The following is a 12,594-nucleotide window of genomic DNA, read 5'->3' as shown; positions in this document are numbered from 1 at the left end:
ATAATTATGAGATTGAGGTAAATTTACAATATCGGCATTTGGATAAAAGTCCTTCATCGCAGAGAGAAATTCCAAATGCCAACAAACTCAGTATTTTACTGTTGATTTCAATGTGTATGTCTGATGCTTTACATTTATACGGTGTTTAACCATCTCCTTTTCTTTGCTGTCAACTTACTTTAAAAAAAAAAAGTTATAAAGAAAAAAAAATTCCCTCCCAAATCATGGGATCTCTTTTCAAAAGTTGTTCTACAAGTAAGAAAGATAAACATTTTTTAGTGATATAAAACAGATAAATATCGTTAGAACCAAGGTGGTTTTCCAACTGAATACACAAGCTGGTAATATTTCCAGTAACATATCTGATAACTATCAAGAGAGGAAAACAAAACAGAGCAACAAGAACAATAAAAAGACAACAAGAACGCTCCTCTTTGCATGAATTGTACCTGCCTTACTTAGCATAGTTGATAAGATATCCACATTTTTAGGTTTTCTATGAATGCTGGTGTACATTCTTCTGCAACAAAGAAACTTTGATCTTGGAATAATACAAACGAGGAAGGGGGAAGTGTGTTGGAAGTAAATAGTCTCCCTAAATAAACTTTGTGTATTATATAGAGGAAACTGCCTTTGGAGCTAAGTAGCTGGAATATCCCACTTCTCATCATGGTCATTTTGACTACTGTCGATTTGTTTTGCATCCCTGTAGCCACTTTTATTCCACTACCTGAATGATACAATTAAAATGACTCATCTGTGTGTTTCTTAAATAGATGATGCTGATTGTATTTTGAATTTAGTGATGAAATTTCATTATGTACCATTACTTGAAATGTTTGTAAAAAGTTATGTTTATAGAGGCTAGTTGGGTGTTTTGGAAAAAAAGAAAAATTTGATATAAGTAATTGTGTTAGTTGAGGCTGCTGCAATAAGTAACCACAGATTGGGTGACTTGAACAACAAAAATTTATTTCTCACAGTTCTGTGGACTGGGAAGTCCAAGATCAAGGCTCTGGCAGATCTGGTATCAGGTGAGTACATTCTGCCTGGTTTGTAGACAGCCCTGGTATCATTGTACCTCCTCATCAAAAAGTGAGAGTGAGTATGTGCTAGCGTTAGTCACATCACCCTCTTATAAGGACACTAATCCCATTCATGGAGGTTCTACATCATGACCTAATTCCCTCCCATAGCCCCCACTTCCTATTACAATTATATAGGGGGTTAGGATTTAAACATAGGAATTTGGGGAGATGAAAACATTCAGTCCACAGTAGATAATTATACTAATGGGTGACTAAGATTTATTAAAACTGATTGTAAATACTAAACTCTGAAAAGGTACTGCCCATAGTAGAGCAAATATATTTCCTATAGTACTCAGAAAGTACAGTTTGTTGTGGGCGCCTGGGTGGCTCAGCTGGTTGAGCAACCGACTTCAGCTCAGGTCATGATCCCCCAGCTCGTGGGTTCAAGCCCCACATCAGGCTCTGTGCTGACAGCTCAGAGCCTGGAGCCTGCTTCAGATTCTGTGTTTCCCTGTCTCCCTGCCCCTCCTCCCTCAAAAATAAATAAACATTAAAAAACATTTAAAAAGGGGTGCCTGGGTGGCTCAGTCAGTTGAACGTCTGACCAGCTCAGGTCATGATCTCATGGTTAGTGGGTTTGAATCCAGCATCGGGCTCTGTGCTGACAGTTCAGATCCTGCTGGAGCCTGCTTTGGATTCTATGTCTCCCTCTCTCTCTGCCCCACTCCTACTGTGCTCTGTCTCTGTCTCCAAAAAATGAATAAATATTTAAAAACATTCTTTTTAATTTAAAAACAAAGTACAATTTGTCTTAGTTGTTTTATTCTGGGGTGCCTGTGTGTCTCAGTTGGTTAAGCATCCAGCTCTCAGTTTCAGCTCAGGTCACGATCTCACAGTTTGTGGGTTTGAGCACCACATCAGGCTCTGCACTGACAGTGAGAGCCTGATTGGGACTTCTCTCTCTCTTTCCCTAGCTTGCTCTCTATCTCAAAAATAAGTTTAAAAATTTTTAAATTGTTTTATCCTATTTTATGTTACATATACTATATATTATGTAATTATTACATACAATAAATATACATTGGATTTTTAGGTTAAAATAAAAGTTTATATACCTTTATGTACTTATTACTTTAGGATTCTCTGTCTTGACTGGGTTTTAATTTTTTTTTTTAACATTTATTCATTTTTGAAAGGCAGAGAGAGACAGACAGAGTGAGAATGGGGGAGGGGCAGAGAGAGGGAGACACAGAAACAGAAGCAGGCTCCAGGTTCTGAACTGTCAGCACAGAGCTGGATGCGGGGCTCGAACTCACAGACTGTGAGATCATGACCTGAGCCGAAGTCAGCCGCTCAACCAACTAAGCCACCCAGGCACCCCTTGACTGGGTTTTAAATGAACTGGCAAATAGAATTTATATTTTCTCTCTCTACTTTCACTTCATCACTAAGTAAATATATAAATAATGCCTTCGTGTGTGGAGAAGGTACCTTACTGAAGATAGCTAGAAACATGTTTAAAGCGATGTGTCCTTGTCATTTTTTTTGCTTTTCTAAATTCTCACAGGCATAGTTAATTTTTAAGTTTCTCATCAAATGTGTAGTAGAACAACAACTAAAAATAATTATTGTTTGACCACATTAGTATATTCTGGCCCTATTAATTAACTGGACATTATATTTCACTTTTCAATGTCAATTCAAAAACAATAATAAAAATAAACAGGTTTTTGCTTCTCCATTTGGCTTAGAAATGAATTTGCCATTTTCTCAAATAGCATTAGCAGTAGGCCTTAGATAAAAATCATTTCTAGGTAAGTGCTTGTCTCTTATAAGTCATTTACGAATTAGATACAACACATTTGTCAGTTAAACAAAACCTTTGTGTACATCCCCCCCTGAAGTCAGCAATGGAAATACTTCATCATGATCAGGAGCCAGAGTGTAAGAGGAACACAAAAATGCTGGGCTAAACCTGCCCCAAGGAAGGAAAGTTTTGTTTTGTTTTGTTTCTGAATTCTCACAGAGGGGACTGATGAGTTAGCCCCTGGAAGAGGCAGTGATTCCATTATTTCTCGGACACTGGAAACCTACTTGGGCTGCTTGTAATTAGAATAATCTTACTGCTATGATTATTTGTCAGTGAAAGACAGGCCCTGTGCATTCATCTGTGTGCCCTGCTACAACATACTGCTCATGCACCCTGGTGATAACGTCTTTGAAAAGTGTCTTTCTCATTGCAAAATTCTAGAGGGAAAAGCAGTAGTTTATATTTCATTTATTCATCTACGCTTTTATATTGAAGTTCTTTTTTAGAACTTGGATTAATGGCTTGAAAACTGCATCTCAGCATTTGTCCTCATGTCATTGGATTGTCTAGAGGGACACCTTTTAAGTAGGGCTACATTTTACTGACATACTTGCAAGATCTAATTTTCCGTTTTTCCTACATTGGGAGTAGATCAGATGAGATTACTTTTCCAGTCTTTCTGAGCTTTTCAAAACCTTGACTCTTTGTGTGTTTTTTGGTTCTTATTGTTTTGCTGTGTACAATTCTGATCTTTACTTGAAGCTCTCAGCTCCCAATTGCGTATTTTTTTTAATGTACTCATACCAACAGAAAAATAACAATCATACTGAAGTGGCAAAAATTCTGCAAGTATTATATGACAGAATATATTTCTCTAAAAAGGAAAATCAACAGGGACACCTGGGTGGCTCAGTTGGTTAAGCATCCAACTTCTGCTCAGGTCATGATCTCATGGTTTGTGGGTTTGAGCCCCACATAGGGCTATGTGCTGACAGCTCAGAGCCTGGAGCCTGCTTCAGATTCTGTGTCTCCCTCTCTGTGGCCCTCCCCTGCTCGTGCTCTCTTTTTCTCTCAAAGAATAAATACACATTAAAAAAAAGGAAAATCAATATTTAAGTGGGAATATGTGTGCCAATGATGCTTTGTCTGATGATATGCTCCACCCGGACCTGGGTTAAATTATTTGTCCCTCAGAAGGCCACTTTTTTTCCTGCTTCTTTTACCTCTCTGATTTTTATTTACACCTGTGCTTGTCCTTCAAACTTCCAAAAATGTGTACTGTATGACTCCTAATCTCCTGATATTCCAACTGACCAGATCTATGAAGAAAGATTAAAAATAGCATATATACCCAGAGCCATTGGGAAGCCATTGCATGCAGAGCCATTGGGAAGATGTTGCTTGCACATTGTGCATTTATCTTTGTTTCTGTGAGGAAGGCTCTTTGTCAGAGCCCATTTGCTTCATGCCTAGAACAACAGCATCCGCACCTCATTATTCTTTCCAAATTAGCCCAGCTCTAAGCAGAGAATATAACTTGCTGAGTGTGCAGAAATTTTGACAAATACTTAACCCCACTCACCAGTGCTAACATTTTTGAAATTCAGTTACCTTGGTCCCTGGGAATAGGGGGCCTATTATGATCCAGTAAGGAATAACATCTTTATCTTGACTTTTTAGACCATTTCATTATTGTTTTATTTTTTAATGACTTCATATTGTGTAAGATGGTCTACTCTAAATCAGTCTTCAGCTGATGATGTTTTAGGACACTATTGGTTCTCTAATTGGTTCGTTTAAGGTTGTTGGGGACTTACCTTTCCATATATAAAGCGTCCAAAGAATTTGGTTCTGGTTTTCGAAAGGTATTGATTAGAAAACAGTGACCAGACAGACCTTTTGTTTCTCAATAATCCTGTGTCAACAGTAATTCTGTTGAAGATGTTTGGTATTTTTTCCTCCCCTTCAGAGTTATATATTCACTAGACTGGGGGTTCAGTATTCTTGAGAAGAGACAGCTAGCTCGAAGAAACATGCTGAATTCATTTATCCAGCATATGTTTACTGAGTATCTTTTAATCTGTATTATTTGCTGTGAAAATACTGAAAAGACATTGGAGAACAGATTGGGTTATTACCTTTATGAGATTAGAGTCCAGTGGAGGATGTAGACATTAATATTTGCAATGTCTGAGGGTACCTGTGAGGCTCAATTGAGCATCTGTCTCTTGGTTTCGGTTCAGGTCGTGATCTCACAGTTCATGAGTTCAAGCACCATGTTGTACTCTGCACTTAGAGTGCAGAGCCTGCTTGGGATTCTCTCCCTCTCTTTCTGTCCTTCCCTCCCACCCCCCCAACCCTCAGCTGTGTGCTTTCTCTCAAAATAAATAAACTTAAAAAGAAATTTGCAATTACTTTTGATGAACTAAATTATTTCCATGGAGGTGGGAGTGCTGACTAGTCCCAGGCCTGGAAAGATTTCCTAAGGAATTAGGAGAAGAAGGAATTTACAGTTAGTGTGGGGAGAGGACCATTCTAGGCCTAGGGAACAGCATATGTAAAGGTTCTGATATGGGAAGAATGTGGCCTCTCATGAAGGGGAAGGAAAAGATGATAAAATCCAAAAGTTACTAAAAAGAAGTATTTTTTTCTCTGATTCCAATACCGACTTGTAAGAATTGTACCGAAAAAGAAATCCTGAAAGAGATAAACTTATTAATATTCATAAACTGAATTACAGAAACCAAATCCATTTGTGAGAGCCTTATAAATTTTGATTTAGTTCAAGTTCTGCAACAACTTGATTTAGCAAACTGTTTTTCAACACTGTTGCTTTGACTTTCCTACTTCTTAAAGGGCATTTCAGTTCCCACCCTCAGCAATCTGAACTTGTTACTCTTAATAGCTTGTCATACAGTTCAAGCTACAGCAAACTAAAAGCTAAATCAATCTTATCTGTTTGTCAAAGAATTTACCACCAAAATAAGGTGGGGAAGTTCTGTATCCATATCCTTTTATGTTCTATTTCCTTTCCTTTCATCATCTTCTAGTAAATATTTTCACTTACCAACACCGCCTTTGGTTTTCACCTGAGGTTTCTACTGTTAACCTTTACTTTGCCTAGTCTGCTGCTGCTTTCTAACTATCTTAGCTTCTCAGATAATTCTGGAGGGAAAAATCTTTCCAGATCGTTTCATTGTCCCTGCTGCTTAGCACAGTCCCTGGGACATGTTAGATATTTAATAAATACACTCTTAATTTTTTTTTTTTTTAGAAATGTCAATGAAACTCTCCCTTCCTATTTTCTTTTGGGAGGGTTATCTAAAGGGGGCTCCATAAAGGCAGAGATGTTTTTGTTTTCGTGTCTGGTTTATACCTACTCCTTAGAATGGTATCTGGCACATAATAGGCATTCTATAAACATTCATTGAATTAATGATTTAATCAATATTCATATTTTCTAAACATTGTATATGAATTCAAAAAACTTGAATACTGACGGTAGTGTAATAGAATTATATCAAACAATATTTTAAGGCAAAAGTTAACATGACATGAAATTTACTTCCAAATACTTGCCTGTTATTTAGCAAACTATGGGCAGTGTAATTTTTCCAGTGCTGGTACATATACCTGATGTAGTGGAGGTTACTGTTAGGTAATTAAAATATACCTGAATAAGTAACATTTCAATTCAAGATTATACTGCTATGGGATCCTAAGTGAGTACATTTACTGATGTTGTTGGCTATGGTCCAAATGCGAAATATCAGGGTTATTAAATGTACCTGTTGGCATTTGATCTGCTAATTACTGTGTAAAGAAAACGTCCTTGACATTTCAAGAGTTATTTCCAATCATTGCGGCTACAGTGTGCTATATACTGCTTTTCCTTGCAAAAAAAAAGGAGGGGGAATCCTATAAAGCTATAATAGCAGATATTGAATAAATATTGTCATTAGAATAGAATAGCTTCTTACAGAATAACAGCCATACTGGTAAAAAGACAGCCCAAGAATCCCTATGGTATGAGAATCACTAACTATTACTTATGCACTCTTGGAGGTACTGCACTCCGAGTGGCCACTACAGTGTGTGGTGTGTGAGTGAGTGATTACTAAGAAGGTCTAGGCTGATTGGTTTAAGCCTTTGTCTACAAATCAGTGAGGCACGAATGATTCCTTGCAGAAACCATACTCTGGTATCTTAATTTTCTGCCTCCAGTTTTAGCTGGTACCAAATATGTTCTCCGGTACAAGTTGAGACAAAAGCCTGACAATCAAAAGGAATAAATTTCTAGCTTTAGAAATTAAACATATGTCAATACTCTTGAGATCTCATTCAATTGCAAATATAAAGAAGTTCTGTATTCTGATTCAAATAAAAAAGACTATAAAAATTAAGACAATTGGAACAGTTTGAGTAGATTTTGATGATATTAAGAAATTGTTTCCTTTATAGAAGTGCGATAATGACATTAGTGTGTTTTTAAAATGGCCTATTTATGAATAAAATGATATGATATTTGGGATTGGCTTCACAATGATCCAGCAAGGGGAGTAGGTATAGGTATGAATGAAACAAGCTTGGTTTTGGGTAGTAGTCATTAAAACTAGGTGTTGGGTCCCTGATGTTCAATACAATATTCTCTTGTCTTGTGTATAGGTTTTATTTGTCTATAATTTAAAACAAAACCTAGAAGCAAAATTCTCCTATAAATGGAAGAGAAGACTGAATAAGGAGGAAAGGATGCTCCTTACCATAAAGGCAAAGAGAAATGAAATTAGCCTACACAGAGCTGTCTCTTCCCAGTCTATGTTGCATATAGTAGTAACAGAACTACCCCTTTTAAGCAAATAATTTCCTATTTCTTCTGTATTTTACCCAACTATATTTTTAGCTAATGGAAGGAAGCTACTTTCTCTTAAAATGTTTTTGTATCCTCTACAATAAGCAGAAGCTGATACTTTACTAATAATTTTTAACTAGAAAAAGTAAAATGGAAATTTCTATTAAAGTAACTACAGTATCTAAATTAAGATTAAAGACAATGTAAGTGTATGAATACATGAAGCAGACGAAAACTCAGGAAGGATTTTAAACAAAATAGGAATCTCAAAGAGAAGGATAGTTGGTCAAAGGAAGAAATGTAAACAGAGTAAATTAAGTAGAGGGAACTTAGAGATGATGACAAAATACAATTGGGGAAATGGAAAAAGTATTTGGGGCCACTGGGTGGCTCAGTTAGGTGTCGGACTTCAGCTCAGGTCATGATCTCATGGTTTGTGGGTTCAAGCCCCGGATCAGGCTCTGTTCTCACAGCTTGGAGCCTGGAGGCTGCTTCAGATTCTGTGTCTCCCTCTCTCTCTCTGCCCCTCCCCTGTGCATGCTCTCTTGCAAAAATAAATATTAAAAAAAATTAAAAAGAAAAAGTATTTAATCCCTACTATGTGTCAGGCACTATTTAAAGAAGTAGGTCTAAAGCAGCAAATAAAATACAATTTCTGACTTCATGGAAATGTCTTTTCCCACCTTTATTGAGGTTTTATTGCCAAAGTTGTAAGATAAAGACTATAACTTGATTATTTGATATATGTACACGTGGTGAAGGGATTCCCCCCCATCGTGTTAGTTAACACATCCATCACCTCACATATTTACCTTTTTCATTCCTTTCGTAACTATACTCACCAAGTTATACATTAGATCCTCAGACTTTATACATCTTGTAACTGAAAGTTTACACTCTTTTACCCTATTTCCTCCATCCCCTGGCAACTACTTTTTTACTGTTTTTAGTTTGTTTTTTTAACATTTATTTTTGAGAGAGAGAGAGGGAGAGAGAGCACGCACAGAGAAAGGGAGACACAGAATCTGAAGCAGGGTCCAGGCTCCAAGCTGTCAGCACAGAGCCCGCCATGGGGCTTGAACCCACAAACCATGAGATCATGACCTGAGCCGAAGTCAGATGCCCAACCGAGTGAGCCACCCAGGCACCCCCCTTTTTAGTGTTTTTAGAAGTTTGGGTTTTCTTTTTAATATTCCTCATATAAATGATACCATTCAGTATATGTCTTTTTCTGTCTGGCTTATGTCACTTAGCATAATGCCCTCCAGTTTCATCCATGTTGCTTACAAATGACAGGATTTCCTTTTTTTTTTTATGTGTGTATTTTTCAGAGACAGAGCACAAGTGGGGGAGGTGCAATCAGGTGGGGGGGGATGGGATCCAAAGCGTGCCCAACACTGACTCCATGCTGACAGCAGAGAACCCCATGTAGGGCTCGAACTCAGGAACCATGATATCATGACCTGAGCCGAAGTTGGCCGCTCTACCAACTGAGCCACCCAGGTGTCATGATTTCCTTATTTTTTTTAAGGCTGAATAATATTCCTGTGTGTGTGCGTCTCATTTTTCTTAATTCATTGATCCAGTGATGAACACTTAGGTTGTTTCTATATGTTGGTTATTGTGAATGATGCTGCAATGAACATGGAAGTACAGATACCTCTTATAATGGCTTCATTTCCTTGGACATACACACAGAAGGGGCACTGCTGTGTCCTACGGTGGCTCTATTATTTAATTTCTTGAGGAACATCCATACTACTTTCCATAGTGGCTGTACCAGTTTACATTCCAACCAAAGGTGTACAGGCTTCCCCTTTTTCCATATCTTCTCCAGCATTTGTTATCTTTTGTCTTTTTGATGAAGGCCATCCTAACAGGTGAGGTGATACTTAACTGTGATTTTGATTTCCGTTTCCCCGATGATGAGTCATGTTGAACATCTTTTCATGCATCTGTTGGCCATTTGAGTGTCTTCTGTGGGAAAATGTCTATTCAGGCCCTTTGCTATTTTTTAATAGGGTTGCTTTGGCTTATTCCTAATAAGTTGTATTAGTTTCTTGTATTTTTAAACATTAACCCCTTGTTGGATATGTGGTTTGAAAATATTTTCTCCCATTCCATAGGTTGCCTTTTCATTTCATTCACGGTCTCCTTTGCTGAAGTGTTTTAGTGTGATGGTATCACACTTATTTATTTTGCTTTTGCTGTGGCAGCCCAGTTTTCTTAACACCGTTTATTGAAGAGATTTTTTTGTTTCCATTGTATATTCTTTGTTCTTTGGCTGAAAACCGATTGACCATATGTGTATGGGCTTATTTCTGGGCTATTTTGTTCCATTTGTATAAGTGTGTTTATGCCAATAACACCCTATTCAATTACTTTGGCTTTGTAATATAGTTTAAAAATCAGGAAGTTTAATGCATCCAGATTTGTTCTTTCTCAAGATTGTTTCCCTATCAAATGTCACAAAATCAAAAAGTTTAAGAGTGAGGGGGCTCACTTTTCTTAGAAGGTGGCGCATTTGCCCTTTGCTACATGCTAACATGCACAAGTGGTTGGTCCCTCTTTATTCCATCTGAGCCTTGGGTGAGGGAGGCAAGAAAAACAAAGCCATTGAAGGCCACACAAGCAAAACCTTAATTTTCAATAGTGGTGGTTCTACTTAGTGTTTGATTACTGGTGGAAGCACTGTTCTGAAACCTGGCCGGTTTACTGCATCATATTTCTGTTTGTTTACCTGTGATATGGGTGACCATCCAGCCTCTGATTGTATGAATCTACACAATTTCACAATCCCCTGTGTCATGCCTGCTCAGGTAATCATTTGGTGTGTCTCTTACCCCTCATTTTGCAACGCACAGATAAGCCCTCTGTTCAAACAAAGTGGTGATAATGACCAACTCAGCAAATTACTAGGTAACTTGTACCACAGTTGAGTTTTCCTCTGAAGACAGACCTCCTACTGGGAAGCATACAGCAGTAAATATAAAGTGGGTACGAAGTAGTTCTTTGTGGAAATAACTTCTGCTTTCTTCTGGTTTGGCTGATGTAGAGATAATGTGTGAAATCAACATGTAGCATCAGATAACCTATTTGCTTCTCTTTGGTATATAACCTGGTATATTTCTGTAGTGCCTAAGGTAATTGGTTAACTAATTAGAAAGATGATGGGGATAATGATGAATGAGGAGGAGGAGATGATGATTTTTGAGACTAGGTAGAACTTGACTGTACCTCAGAGTTACCTGAGGAGCTTTAAAAAACCTTGATGCCCAGAAACTACTCCATATCAATTATATTAGAATTTCCGTGAGTGGATCTCAGGCCACTTTTGTGCAGTCAAGTTTGAAAACAAATAACACAGGGGGTGCCTGGGTGGCTCAATCGGTTAAGCATCCGACTTTGGCTCAGGTCATGATCTCAAAGTTTGTGAGTTCGAGTCTCCTGTCGGTCTCTGTGGTGAGAGCTCAGAGGGTAGAGCCTTCGGATTCTATGTCACCCTCTCTCTCTGCCCTACCCCAGCTTGTGCTCTGTCTCTCACTCTCTCAAAAATAAATAAAACATTGGGGCGCCTGGGTGGCACAGTCGGTTAAGCGTCCGACTTCAGCCAGGTCATGATCTCGCGGTCCGTGAGTTCGAGCCCCGCGTCGGGCTCTGGGCTGATGGCTCAGAGCCTGGAGCCTGTTTCCGATTCTGTGCCTCCCTCTCTCTCTGCCCCTCGCCCGTTCATGCTCTGTCTCTCTCTGTCCCAAAAATAAATAAACGTTGAAAAAAAAAAAATTAAAAAATAAATAAATAAATAAATAAATAAAACATTAAAAAATATTTTTAAAAAAGAAAATAAATGACATAGAGTAAACAACCTATCCATTAACTGAAGTTTGTACCTCTCATAAAGTTTTAGTAGTGTATCTGGATCCACAAAATACTGTGCTTATTATTTGTTCTTTTACCACCACTTAGGGTCTGTATGAAATTGGCCAATTTCTCTCTCCATTCTGAGTAACAGTTTCCCAGCCTAGAAGCTTGAAGTGATGCCGTTTCCCTGAGGGTGGCTCTGGATGCTAAATGAGTTAATGTGCATGTAGTACATATCACATTATCAAGAACATACTAATCACTACTGAATAGAGGCTAACGATTTAACTTCTATGTATATAGAATAGTTTTGCATCTTGGGAATATTGAGGAAGTAGACGAATCATTTTTGGTATTCTCTAGTGAAGATGATAATCCAGTTTGAGAAATACCATTACAGATAATTCTTCCAGACTTTGAAATAGTCCTAGATTTAAACTGACCTATTCATTTACTAGCTTTTTGTTGGAAAAGTTAAACTTCCTGAGCATTCAGTTAGCTCATTTATAAACTGGAGAGAAGGCTTGTTTCTCACAACAATCCTGAAAAATAAATATACATCCATAACATTGTGTAGGGCATGTAGCAAGTTCTCATAACATGTTGGTTAGCATTATTTTATAATATTACTGTTTGTATACTTTTAGAATTATTTTGTGGCAAGACAGGTAATGAAGATAGTGTTAGAGGTACAGAAAGAGGATTTGACAAAAGGATAGTAGGAGTACAAGAAAAGGAAGGTAATAAAAGTTGTGGCTTTCGCCTTTATTTCTTGATGCTTAACATTTTGATATTCCTATAATTTTAGTAAGTAAAGTTGGTTTGAACTGAGATTAACCAGTGTGACAAAAAGTAATATTTAACACCATTATTGCTAGTGAGAAATATACATCATTTAAGAGATTATCCACTCCATAATAACATAATAATTCCAATGTAACCTTGGAATGCTGAATTTGTAAAAACTGACATGTTTGGTGATATTAAAAAGTGTTCCTGGTAGATATAGATATCTATGAGTATAACTGACCCTTGAACAACAC

The 12,594-nt window shown here is 37.5% G+C and overlaps 1 long non-coding RNA gene across 1 annotated transcript in view; it reads left to right on the top strand.

The window, feature by feature from the left end:
• The first annotated feature begins 915 nt into the window (after positions 1–915).
• Positions 916–12,594, top strand: part of LOC147579980 (uncharacterized) — a 55,856-nt gene continuing 44,177 nt past the window's right edge. The window contains exon 1 of the long non-coding RNA XR_015251858.1: positions 916–1,034. This is a non-coding gene — a long non-coding RNA (uncharacterized LOC147579980). The remainder of the gene's footprint in view (positions 1,035–12,594) is intronic.

Source organism: Puma concolor, chromosome B3 (assembly GCF_028749965.1).
Source record: "Puma concolor isolate L17-30 chromosome B3, mPumCon1.1.hap2, whole genome shotgun sequence".
In the NCBI taxonomy this organism is placed as follows: Eukaryota; Metazoa; Chordata; class Mammalia; order Carnivora; family Felidae; genus Puma; species Puma concolor.
Note: the sequence above shows the minus strand (reverse complement) of the source record. Positions and strands in the feature narration are given on the sequence as shown.